This window comes from Symphalangus syndactylus, chromosome 7 (assembly GCF_028878055.3).
Source record: "Symphalangus syndactylus isolate Jambi chromosome 7, NHGRI_mSymSyn1-v2.1_pri, whole genome shotgun sequence".
NCBI lineage: Eukaryota > Metazoa > Chordata > Mammalia > Primates > Hylobatidae > Symphalangus > Symphalangus syndactylus.
Genome location: NC_072429.2, coordinates 58,530,457 through 58,544,100, shown reverse-complemented (window position 1 = coordinate 58,544,100; position 13,644 = coordinate 58,530,457). Strand labels below are relative to the sequence as shown.

The 13,644-nt window shown below is 37.1% G+C and overlaps 1 long non-coding RNA gene across 3 annotated transcripts in view; it reads left to right on the top strand.

Annotated features, from left to right (window-relative positions):
* The window catches only part of LOC134737214 (uncharacterized), a 201,399-nt gene that overhangs the window by 124,620 nt on the left and 63,135 nt on the right, over positions 1–13,644 (top strand). For 2 of the 3 annotated variants that reach the window (XR_010121882.1, XR_010121883.1), the window contains exon 3: positions 1,612–1,718. The exons of the other annotated variant lie outside the window; for it this stretch is intronic. This is a non-coding gene — a long non-coding RNA (uncharacterized lncRNA). The remainder of the gene's footprint in view (positions 1–1,611; positions 1,719–13,644) is intronic. 3 annotated transcript variants of the gene reach the window in all.

The window sequence follows — 13,644 nt, the reverse complement described above, 5'->3', positions numbered from 1 at the left end:
CAGGAATTGTATTTCAATACTTACATTGCTTTTGAAATATCAAGCTGTGGACCTTTCTTTCTTATGTAAGCCATAAAACATGTTTCTAAATACCCATAAACTAGTAAGTCATTAACAAACACTATAGACACTTAAACATTTTTTCCTGTGACTACAAATGACAAATCACTCACATGCTTCTTTTTAAGTCCTTTCTAGAACAGAAGCCTAAATTGAGACTTCCAGTGTGCTCAAATAATAATTGTAAGATATAGAATTGAGCAGTAGAAGCCCTTCTCAAATTTAGAGTGAATGTAAATGAATTACTTCAATATACACGACAGTTAAGATATTATTTCTAGAATAATAATATAATTAGGAAATCAAGTAATATCTCAAAACTATCATATAGGACTCCCACAATATATTTACTGAGAAACACAACCAAGTAACAAAAAGGTAACCTTTCTTTTAGCTTTCTAACTTGATAACTCATCTATTTAAATATTGGGTGTATAACTAATATTTGCACCAGAGCCATGGTCCTGGGCCCACACAATCCCATCCTGGCTCAGTGGTTTCTCGCCAAGGCACTGTAATGTTTCCAAAAAAACCCCCCAAGGAATCACATAGATTTGTGCTTGTATTTATGAATTTTCACTAACCTTATATATATTGGGGGAAAAAATCAGTAGCCGACTGACTTTTAGACTTCCAAAGACAAGGAAAATTTTTGAAATTAAGATTTTTTTTTCTGATTCTAAATGAGTGTTCTGAACAGAGAGCAGCAGACGTATCATCCATAACTTGAGACCACTAAATTTACTTCTTGAGAATTTGGAGTTTCTCTTCCACTTGTGGGAAGATCCTTAAAACTCAGAGCTGAATCTTAGCTTTAAGCATAAACATTAGTTCCAAAATGGTTGTCCATATGCTATATTGGTATTTACATTGCATGATATTATATAACAAAACTAGCAAGCCCTGCAAGTTCTGGAACACACAGATTTGAAAAAAAAAAAGCAGTAAAGTTCGGTTCAAACTCCTACATGTGTTATACTTTTGAGTTTGCCATCACAGTATGACTAAAGGAAAAAGTTATTTGACTGGAGATTAGACAGCAGCTTTTTGAGGAAAGGGACCCTGTTTTATTCATTCGCAGCAGTAAAACCTGGTGGTACTCAAAAAATATTTTCTGAATGGATGAATTAATGGCTATGTTGATAAGACACTTATGATCATTGAGGCTCCAAAAGCTGTAGCATGTCCCAAACTCAGATGCGATGGGGGAGCTCCAGGTGCAGCTTTTCATGGGGAACTCTCACGATGCTAGAAGACAATGAAGCATATTTATTCATGCCTGTTTCAGGGTGGGCATTGCAAAAACCACATCAGGGAAATGGCAGTAGCTGCTGTTATTTCAAAACTAGGAATTCATGGAGATTTGTAGGTACGGTTTGAACTTTAGGACTTTTTTGTTTCAATTATATATTGTTTAAAATCTATCTATCTATCTATCTATCTATCTATCTATCTATCTATCCTCTATGTATCTATATATGTATCCATGTGTCTATCTATCTATCTATGAATGACCCAAGATATTATTTGACCCAGTGTAATTGTCTACAGGGTACAGGAATTTTAGGATTTTTGGAACAGCCTTTTCTACCTCCCTCAGGATGATTCCAGCATGCTACAGAAGAGCCTGAGAACTAAGGTCCCGAATCTGTTAAAATGTGAGTATCCTGGGGTTGTCAGCCAACACCCTAAGCACCTATAGCATCTTGACAACAATAAAAATGTTTTCCAATGACATGAAAGAGATTTTGATATGATCTGGAATTATTGCTTATGACCTTGGTGTGAACTCACTTACCACGCCCTGTGCTGTAAATAGGCTTTAAGGGAGAGACAGAAGATACCCAAAGGTGAGAGTCTGAGAATGAAGTGGGAATGTTGAGACAATCTTCCTATTCACTATGTTGGGGGAACACGGACACACTCCATATATCTTGTTAGAGTTATTAGGACTAATGAAAGTGACTTTCTTTCACAAAGCTTTGCTGGGATCCAGTGCCAACATATTTTAAAAAATAGAGTTTTATTTTCTCTTTCCTGGTTGGTGTTTTTGCCTTGACTAACTTCTACGTGAAGCACCCAAAGCACTCAGTATTAATAGCTCCTTGAAGAAAAACCAGAGAATTTGGTTACAGAATCTTCCTTTCTTCTCCAACAGGTCTAGTCTCTACTGTCAACCACTGACCCAGAGGTGCTTAAAACCAGAATCTAATATGTGCTTTTGCTCATCATTTACAATCTTTCTGCTCTACAAGGGAGAAACATTTTTCTCTCATAGCCTTATTGACGGCTGAAAAGAGCATTTTTATTCTTAATTTATGTTCTGAAAGCATGTCAGCTTTTGTCTCTGTCATTTAGAAGCTATGATTCACACACTTGGGTGAGTTCATTAGCTGCCAAGGTTCAGATGACTGTTGGGGTGGCCCTTGGTTTGATGTAAAAGCACAAGTGCCCATAATATCCTGAGAGCCAACAGAATGTTTTTAAGCTGCATAAAAGAGATTTTGATATGATCTAGAATCCTTTGGCTAACTGGAGGCCAAATTGCATTCAATGTCTTAAAAGCCAGTATAAATGATTACAGAACATCCATTTCTTTAGCAGATGGTCATTTGTTTTTCCTTTCTGCTTAATTTAATGTAAATATTCAAATTGACCTTTATTTTTCCACAGTCTTACAGATTGTTCTTGAAATATCATGTCAGAGAATCTGGTTTATAGGGTAGCTTTTTAGAACAGTAATTCTTGCTTTTAAAGGATCTCAATTTTATTACAAAAATGTAAAATCACTTTATATTTATTTAACTCTACATCAGTGAACACTGATGAAAAATGTAAAATTTGTAAGAGTAAGGCCACATTACATGTAATCACGGAAAAGAAGCAGTGATTGATGGCGGAAATGCACAATGATCTTCTTTTCATGGATATTGTTTTGAGAAATTTTGAACTGGAAATAAATTAATGGTTTGGCTTTACCTTTTCAGATTGGGGGAATATTCATTACAAACTCGTCAGAATAAAGAGGAAAAAATGTTTTTCTACCTACCATCTACTTTCTTCAGTTCAGCTAAAGAATTGGCCTAGTTATCTTTTTGGCTAAACTGTGGCTGGGGAGGTAGTGCACTTTTTCTTTCAGAGAGTCTTGATTTGTTGGGAAATATAGATGTCCATTAATTTAGCTTGGTTCAAATGTAGAAACCCACTTGATAAGACCCATGATAGTTGACATACAGCCTCTGCTTGTATATGGTCAGTAATATTGAATTATTTACTTTTCAAGGAAATCCATTTTATTTTTAATAACTCTTACTGTAGAATTTTCTTCTTTTTAAAATCAAACTCAAAACCGCTTCTCTGTAATTTCCAACCTTTGCATTTGGTTCTGCTTTCTGGAACATCATTGAATAAACTGAATTTCACATGGAGACTATTCATATATGTGGCATGCCGATTTTTCAATTCAAATATTCCAAGCTTCTTCAGGTGTTCCTCATATGTAATGATTGAGGGATTTGTCTTTTTTACTGCTCTTTTGATGTCTTCTAGATCGCCAATGTCTTTCCTATGGAATACTTGGCAGAACTGAAAATGTAACTAAATGTGATCTGAATAATAAAAAGTAGAATGGATCTCTCACCTCCTTTAATATGCAAGCTGTACTTCTTTTTTATGTGTCTTTTTTTAAATTATACTTTGAGTTCTGGGATACATGTACAGAATGTGCATGTTTGTAACATAAGTACACACGTGCCATAGTGGTTTGCCACACCCATCAACCTGTCACCTACATTAGGTATTTCTGCCAATACTATCCCTCCCCTAGCCCTCCACCCGCCGACAGGTCCTGGTGTGTGATGTTCCCCTCCCTGTGTCCATGTGTTCTCATTGTTCAGCTCCCACTTATGAGTGAGAACATGTGGTGTTTGGTTTTCTGTTACTGTGTTAGTTTGCTGAGAATGATGGTTTCCATCTTCATCCACGTCCCTGCAAAGGACATGAACTCATCCTTTTTTCTGGCTGCATAGTATTCCATGGTGTATGTGTCCCACATTTTCTTTATCCAATCTATCATTGATGGGCATTTGGGTTGGTTCCAAGTCTTTGCTATTGTGAACAGTGTTGCAATAGACATACTTGTGCATGTGTGTTTATAGTAGAATGATTTATAATCCTTTGGGTATATACTCAGTAATGGGATTGCTGGGTCAAATGGTATCTCTGCTTCTAGATCCTTGAGGAGTCACACACTGTCTTCCACAATGGTTGAACTAATTTACACGCCCACCAACAGTGTAGAAGCCTTCCTATTTCTCCACATCCTCTCCAGCATCTGTTGTTTCCTGACTTTTTAATGATTGCCACTTCTTGTAATGTAGCCTAGAATACCTTGTGCTTTTCAGCACTTACTAATTGAATTCATGATAATCTAAAATTCCAGGTATTTTCCATGAAGAACTCTGACAAATGAACACCTCTCCCTTCTATTCTGGTGCAAGCACTTGAAGGGGAAATAATTAAAAACTGTTACTATTTTAATAAGGTGATAAAATCATCACAGTAATTTTGAAAATGAATTGACTTTAGAAGTCATCTAGCATGATCCTTAAATTTTACAGATGATAAATTTGAGAGTCCAGAGAAAATAAGCATATTGGCCAAAGAACATTTGACAGTGTGTGTTGAGGCAGAGCCAGGCCCTCAATCCTTCAATTCACTGAGAGCAGAAATACTGTTTAACAACTTCATAACTAAGACAGAAAAGGCACTGGCTACTGAGCACTGGTAAAGCAAACGGGATGAACCCACTGGCTAATTTTAACAACTGTCATCTGCAAATTAATTTCAGGAAGCTATATCTAGCTAGAGATTTGAATTGTGAAAGGCCGCTTGACATTCCTTTAAGGTAAAAGTGTGGAATTATTTTATTGCCTTCCAAGTACTCAGCCCCTGGCTGTAGTAGGGTCTCAACGGGATTATGTTGCTCTATCATTTTCCTCCCAGTTTTACTTCTTTCAAGTTGCAAAAGGACAGAATAGCAGAAAAAGATGCCGTAGAATTAGGAACAGGAAACCGCAGAAAAGAAACTGTTTATTTATCTTGCTCCCTGGCAGTTATTCCTCTTCTAACAGTGAGAGAGGAGTGAGGCTCGTTTCTGTCAGATAAGCAGCAAGAGGTGCTTTGATGATGGGTTAACGTGAAGATTGAGTACAAACTCCCTGCAAATTTAGAATTTATTTCAAGGAAAAGACAATTTCAGGATTAATGAGAAAAGTGCATAATTTTCCTCTAGGTTGTTATTAGTGGGAGGCCGAAAAGTACCACACAATTGGTCACAAGCCTCTCTGCATAACTCTGTGGAATGGAAGCTGCTCAGATTCTGATTCTGTAGGCTTAGGGAAGTTCCAGTGCTTTTAGAATTGCTTCTCAAGTTACCATGATGCACAGTTAAGGTTCATAATCACTGATATAATGGTTAAGAGCCTGGGCTGTGTATGTAGTTGATCTGCTGATTTGAATCTGAGCTGATCTCTTATTAACTACATGTCTTTAGTTGTGCCCTCTAAGCTCAATTTTCTCATATGTAAAATGCCAATGATATTGGGAAAATATTATTATTATGAATCAGCTTCATAAGGTTGTTATGATGATCAAATAAACTTACAGGCAAAGTACTTGGTAAAGATATGCAGTAAACATCCGATGCCTACTGGTATCCTGAGTATTTCTTTAGAAGTTCCTCTAAAATGCAATCTTCATAAATATGATACTGTTCAGATATTATGACAAATACATATCACACATGTATATACATAATACAATTTAAAAATTGGAATGTGAACAGCAAAATGTGAGAATTGGCTGGAAGGGGCTGGATTTTACGGGCTGGCGAATAAGATGTAGTGTATCACAGGACTAGAAAGGGCTGAAGTGTGTCCCTGCTGTTAAAGAATAGGATGAAAAACTATGTAAGATATTGGATTAAGGGAAAAGATAAAGAATTCCAGCTGGTTAATACACATTGAATGCCTTCGTATCCTATTATTTTATTTAAGTCTCAGAACCAATTTATGAAGTCAATACTGATATTATTTGATTTCAAACCGAGAAGTCAGGACTTGCAGTGGTTAAAAAATGTGTAAGATATATTGTTAGTAAGTGATGGAGACTCTCAAACATATGGACTGTATAGTAATTGCCATTTAGACCACAAAGTAATGACTGAAGACCTTCTACCACCTAATGGCAGAATATCCAAATTGCGGGTTTTGTTTATTTGAGGTTTGAAGAAATCTCACATTTAAAATTTTAGCAGAGCTCTAAGATTCTGCAGGGTGTGAATAGAACTTGAGTCAATATTGTCACCACACCAACAAATTTGACTAGGAGGTATTGTACCATATTTTACAATATATAGCATTGTTTAGTGCTCAGAAAAACATGGGTTGGGACTTCATCACTTTTGGGATCTTGTGCAAACTTTGACCTCTGTGAGTGAACTTTATGTCTTAGTATGTAAAATAGGGACAAAGTTTCATACTTTTCAAGCTTCTTTATGCATTAGAAATAGTACACATTGAAATAATTTGGCACAGTTCCTGGCACATAGAAGATGCTTAGTAAATGATAATGCACTTGCTTCAGGTGCACACTTAACTTACCTAAAACAACTATTGAGAGGGAAAGAGAGGAAGAAGGGGAGAAGAAATGGGGAAGGGAAGAGGGAGGAAGATGGAGAGGGAGAGATTTTCAACAGAGAAAGAAGCCTCTAGACCAAAACCAGAGAGGTAGAGAAAAAGTTAATAAATGGGCCTGGCACTCCTGGTGGCTCACACCTGTGATCCCAGCACTTTGGGAGGTCGAGGCAGGTGGATCACTTGAGGTCAGGAGCTCGAGACCAGGCTGGCCAACATGGAGAAACCCCATCTCCAGTAAAAATACAAAAAATTAGCCGGGCATGGTGGTGCATGTCTGTAGTCCCAGCTACTCAGGAGGTTGAGGCAGGAGAATCACTTGAACCTAGGAAATGGTGGTTGCAGTGAGCTGACATTGCACCACTGCACTGCAGTCTGGGCCATAGAGCAAGACTCCATCTTAAAAAAAAACAAAAAACAAAACAACAACAACAAAAAAGTTAATAAATGCTTGGTTGGAGCTCCTAAGTGTCAATTTATAGACATTAAAATGTGATTTAAGTGGTTTTATGGGGACAATTTTGGCTTAATTTCCTCTTTAAACATTGACTAAAAAACTAAAAATTGAATGTGTTTTACTCTATGGTAAAACAGTAAAGCAGTATTAATAACAGAATAATAATATTCTAAGTGCGTTGCTCTATTTTAAAGGTATTGATGAGGATTCGGTAAGGTAAGATTGAAAACTTAAAATGCCTTGCCAATAATTGGTGCTCTAAAATGCAAGTTCTCTTCCCGTTGTTGCAGGCACATCTCCTCAAAATTTCAATGAAGTGTGACGCCGTGAGAGTCTTCACACAGGCCCCTGAATTATAATTTAGAAAAAAGGTTTTTTTCCTCCCATAGAAGGTTGAGAACTTCCTGTGAAATGATTTGATTATTTGTTTTCACAGAGCATTAAAACAGAGTGATTTTCTTAGTGATTATAGACTTAATATGGAGGTACATGGGTTTTGTAATTTTTATTGAAATACAGAAAATTTTAAATTACATTTCTTAGTATTCTTCAGATCAAAAACTAGTTGTGATCTTTCCTTGTTTGAGTGTACTTCCTTTGTTGCTGTTGTTGGCGACAGTGTCTTGCTCTGTTGCCCAGGCTGCAGTGCAATGGTGTGATCTCGGCTCACTGCAACTTCCGCCTCCCAGGTTCAAGCGCTTCTTGAGCCTCAGCCTCCCGAGTAGCTGGGACTACAGGTATGTGCCACTGTGCCTGGCTAATTTTTGTATTTTTAGTAGAGGCGGGGTTTCACCATGTTGGCCAGGCTGGTCTCGAACTCCTGACCTCGGGTGATCCACCCACCTCTGCCTCCCAAAGTGCTGGGATTATAGGCATGAGCCCCCGGGCCCAGCCTGTTTTAGTCTACCTTTAAGACCTATATCTGTCTTCCACTCCCCAAGTTTTTTTTGGTCTAAATTTGTTATCGTTTTGATTAATTTGACATTTCACATAAAAATATATCCATATATATGTAACATATGAACATTTAAAAGTTTAAATGTAATATATGAACATTTAAAAGTTTGGTTCAATGATAGGATAATCATCTACCCTTTTACCTGTTCTCCTAGGTGATTCTTGCATGTCTGAGGCGTCTAAGCCCTGTAGACTGACCTTGAATGTCAACTGTTAAATTTTCCAACTTCAGCTCTTCTAGAAGGCATGGATGACAGCTGACCAGATAGTTTTATTGAGCCTGACCATTGATGTCACATGAGTCATAGGGAGGATGTCTTTCCACCTTTACTCAGGCATTACTTAACATAGACACACAATAATGCAAGAAGTAACCCAAACCCTTCTTCAGGTGAAAAGTCGAGAGTGTTGGCCGGGCGCTGTGGCTCACGCCTGTAATCCCAGCACTTTGGGAGGCTGAGGCAGGTGGATCATGAGGTCAGGAGTTCAAGACCAGCCTGGCCAAGATGGTGAAACCCCATCTCTGCTAAAAATACAAAAAAAAAGATTAGCTGGGCACGGTGGCAGGTGCCTGTAATCCCAGCTACTCGGGAGGCTGAGGCAGGAGAATTGCTTGAACTTGGAGGGCAGAGGTTGCAGTGAGCCGAGATCATGCCACTGCACTCTAGCTTGGGTGAGACAGAGTGAGACTCCATCTCAAAAAATAAAATAAAAAAGTTGAGAGTGTCATTGAGGTCGTCATTGCTTTGCTCTGTCATCAACATTTAATAAACAGATCACTCTTACATGAGCTGCATTGCAAAATGGTAACTTGGCAGACTCAGATATTGCCTCCATCCACCTAAAGAAGATACATTCAGATACATCTATCATGTGACAGAATAGAGATGTTAAAATGATTATGACTGTACAGAGGTATTGATATTACTAGAGATGTACACAGCAGGAGGCATTATCTTAGTTTCATGGTCTACCTGCAATGCAAAACAAAAAGGCCTTTTTCTGCAGGCACCTGCTGAAATCCTTCTCTTCCCTTACTCTGCAGTTTAAGTGACATTTCTTCCAAGAAGTCTTTATGAGATCCTTCAGGCACAATTAATTGTTCCCTTCTCCAAATTCTCTGGTATTTATTAGAGTCTGTCTGCTATCAAACTTTGCTATGTGTCTGTCTTGTGTATTCACCATGGGAACTAGCATGTTGAACGGAGTAGTTACAGGAGTAAAATGTCTTTCCAGTTCGAGCCTCTCTCTTGCTGTTGTGCTCAGTGATTTCCTCTTTCTCCTACTCTATGTAGGCTGCTCCATACTGTACCTGGTGTGTTCTTCTATCTAGGAACCAGGACAAAAATCTCTCATCTTTTCTTTTTTGCTGACTACCAAGGAAAACACGTTGGTTGAAAGGGTCATCTGCTAATTATTGTTAAGAAACACACAGAAGATAATAACAGGAAACTATTCAGAAGAATGAAGATGGAACAGAGATTTAAGGTGCTTTTCCAGGTTCTTATGGTCATGTTGCCTCGTTTATAGTTCTTATGGTCATGACTAGGTTTTCTTTTTCTTTTAAATTTCCTTTCCTTTCCCCTTTCCCCCCCGGCTTCATTCCCTCCCTCCCTCCCTCTCTTTCTCTCTCTCTTTCACTGGCATGCAGATTCCTGCTGCTCTCTATTTAGAGTGTGTGCAGCACCTCATTATAGTTCCCTTTCCTCGGTCAGTGCTTTCTTTCTTTATATCTTTCTCAGCGCCTTTCCCACAGACGATACTACAATAGAGAAGAAACATCCGCTTACATATTTCCTTGTCTCAAGGAGTTAATTTTTATATCCGAAACCTCTAGGTTGACCTCAGACCTATTATTCTCTTCTTGGTCCAACCCTGTTATTTATTTATCTATTTATTAGCACCCAAGCTATTTCAAAGATAAATAAAACATCGTCCTTCTTATTATCAAATAATAACTTGTCTTCTATTTGGATAAAGTTCTAGGTTCAAAATACTGCAATATTTTGTTATAAGTTCCAAAAGAAAGATGTGTTAGGTAGACTTTGTGCAAAGGCAATTCCATGGAGATATGATAGTTAAAAAACAAAAACAAAAACAAATAGTGCTGAAACAATTAGATCCTGACAAACAAAAAATGATTCTGAGCCCTGATTTGTACCACATATAAAGGTTAATTCAAAATACATCATATATCTATATGTAAGATGTAAAACTAAAAAATTTACAACAGATAAATACACTAACCTCATTAGTAATTAGGGAAATGCAAATAAAAATCATAATGAAACATCACTTCACACCCACTAGAATGACTGTAATCAAAAAGATAAGAAAAAGTTTTGGCAAACATGGAGAATTCAGACCTTTCAAACATTACTGGTCGGGATGTACGATAGCGCAACTACTTGCAAAACAGTTTGGCTGTTTCTTGAAAAGTTAAGCAAAACATATACTTACCATATGATCCAGCCATTCTACTCTTAGATATTTACCCAAGAGAAATGAAAGCCTGTGTCTACACAACGACTTGCATGTAAAAGTTCAGAGCAGTTGTATTTTAAGAGCTCTGAACTGGAAACAACCCAGAATCCATCAAATCCTAGTCTGCTTGTGAGGAAAGATGCAGTCTCTCCAGCTCACATTTTCCTTCCTGATACTGAAGACAGGCACACTGACCATTTGTGTTTTAAAATTTTTTGTTGTTAATCATTATGGAGAACTTTCAAAGGATAACAAACACAAAAATCACAAGACTGGAAGCAAGGTTGCCAGCCCTGAAAAATGTATTTGTGCTGGTTTTGTTCTACTCTTGTACTAGCTGGTACAAGAGATCTGGATACTAACTAATTTTGCTCACCTACCTTTATTCCTGAGGATCAGGCTTACCAAATCTCTTTCCGAGTGTTCTTTCCTACCCTTTTAAAACAAAGCTTGCTTTTCTAAAGATTCAAAGAGATTAAATGAAGGCATGTTTCACCTTTCACGTTGTCTCATGTAGCCTAATTAGACCACTAAGCATCTTTCAGCTGGATGACACCCAGCCTAGGATACTTTTTCAAAACCTCAAACACAAATAAACACTCGGTTTCTACTTTTCTGAACTGCTTATTTGTTTTTTGCATTATTAAGACAATAGGTACAATAGAAATTAGAAAAACAAGCACAAAGAAGAAAAAGAAACCCGTCTGTATATTACAAGGCAGATTAATAGTTTGGTACATTTATATACATAGCCTACAGCTGTAATTGGAATAAAACTGTAAGTATAACCTTATAAGGCTTGTTCCAGTTATATTTTAAGTACTCTGCAATATGACTAAATAATTTGGAACATATAACTATAGTGGCTACAGAGTATTCCATTGTGTGGATTTATTATAAATTTAACTACCTCTCATTATTGGAAGTTAAATTTGTTCTAATTATTCAGTCTTACAAAGAATACCTCAGTGAAAATCTTTTTACACTTTTGTCCCCATTTCTGATTATTAATTTTAGTTAAGTACCTAGAAATGGAATTTCTTAATCAAATAGTCAAATAGAATTTGTTTTTTTTTAAAGAACATGTAATAAAATCACTGACCAGAAAGGTTACATCAGTTTAAGAGAGTTTCTGACACAAACCCTGGCTGGCTTCCTTCTGTGGCTTTATCAGGTTTCCAGATCTGAATTTAACAAACACTCCAGACCAGGATGTAGGCAAGACAATCCATTGGGTAAAGGAAATAACACATTGCCAAGAACTTTTATTCCCACACCTTAAAGGTCTCTTTCTTTTTAGTGCTTTTTTAAAAAATAGTTGCAGAAACAGTGTCAAACATTTTTGTATACTTTTTACCCAGCTTCTCCAAATATCAACACATTACATAACTATCAGTACAGGTAACCAGACCAGGAAATTAACACTGATACAATACTATGAATATATCTAAATACCATATTCAAATGTTGCACATTGTCCCACTGGTGTCCTTTCTCTGGTCCAAGATCCAATCCAGGATGTCACATTGCATTTAGCCATCATGACTCCCTCCTTGTCTCCACTCTGGGAAAGATTGCAGCTTTGTCTTTATCTTTCATGAACTTGACATTTTTCAATCATACTGTCCAGGTATTTTGCAGACTGTTCCCTAATTTGAGTTTGTGTGATGTTTTCTTTTGATTAAATTTAGGGGATACATTTTTAGCAGGAGCACTGTAGAAGTGATATTGCCTCTTTCTTGGTGCATCTTATCGAAAAGCGTGTGATATTGATATATATAGCCCACTCATGTTCACGTTAATGTGGAGCATTTGTTTAAGGTGCTGTCTGCCTGGTTTCTCCATCTCCATCATAAACTTTTTGTTTTTTACCTTGTAATTTATACATACTTTGTGAGGAGATATGTTGGAATTTCATCTTTTAATATTTTCATTTTTTGTATCTTTTATAATGTATATACTTTATCAGTGCAATACTGTCGGTATATAACTTACAAACAACTGATCAATGCACATATGGAGGGTAAATGCTCTAATAATTTTTGATAAGTTTACCTAGGCAAAAGCATTTTGGAAACAACTGTCCTCGACCAATTTATGTTCCTTCCTTACGCTTTAAACATGACACCCCACTCCTTCTTACAAGAAACCTTCTACGGTAGCTGACTCTACCCTGTTATAATTTTTTCCTATGTACATTTTATACTGTGCCAAATCTGTAGATGTTTGCAACAGTTTGCTAGTTTTTAAAGCACTCTATTTTTTTCTCACACTTCAGTGTCATGCAGCCTATCTAGATTCTAAGCTGGTCAAAGACAGGGATCATATATATTATATTTATTACTAGGCTAAGTCCTCTGAGGGTAGTATCTGTGCTTGGTTTATTTCTGTACCTTCCATAATATGAACATAATGCCTTGCACATAAAAGCCTCTCAATAAGCCTTTGTTTATTGACTGCGTGAGAGGATAAACATCTGGTACAATATTTGCATAGTGAGGAAACACAATTACTTTGGTTCAATGACTGTGGCAGACACTCTTGGGTGGCTAACCAAGCCACTATTTCCAACTTCTTTCTCGCCAATTTCCAGTTAGTGCTGGGCCCATGACATAGTTTTAGCTAATGAAAGAGAAGAGGAAATCTGATGTGTATTTCTGGGAACAGCTTTTATTTTCCTTGTAAACGTACTGTTGCTTCTTCCTGCTCCTGGCTTAAAATGTAGAGGTAGTGGCTGGGCTGCAGTCTCCTTAAGACTGTGAAGGAGAGAACAAGAGAAAAGCAGAGACTTTGTTCTTTTTGTCTTCACACTGAAGAAGAAAAACCAAGAACAAGCTACTTTTGAACATATTCTGTGTGAAAAAATAAATCCATATTGGTGTAAGGCATTATATGTGGATTTCTGCCTTCCTGTTTAGCTAAAGTATTTCTGACTTAACCTCAATAGACCAGAAAAGCAAGAATTATTCTTTGATCGATTTGAAAAAGCTT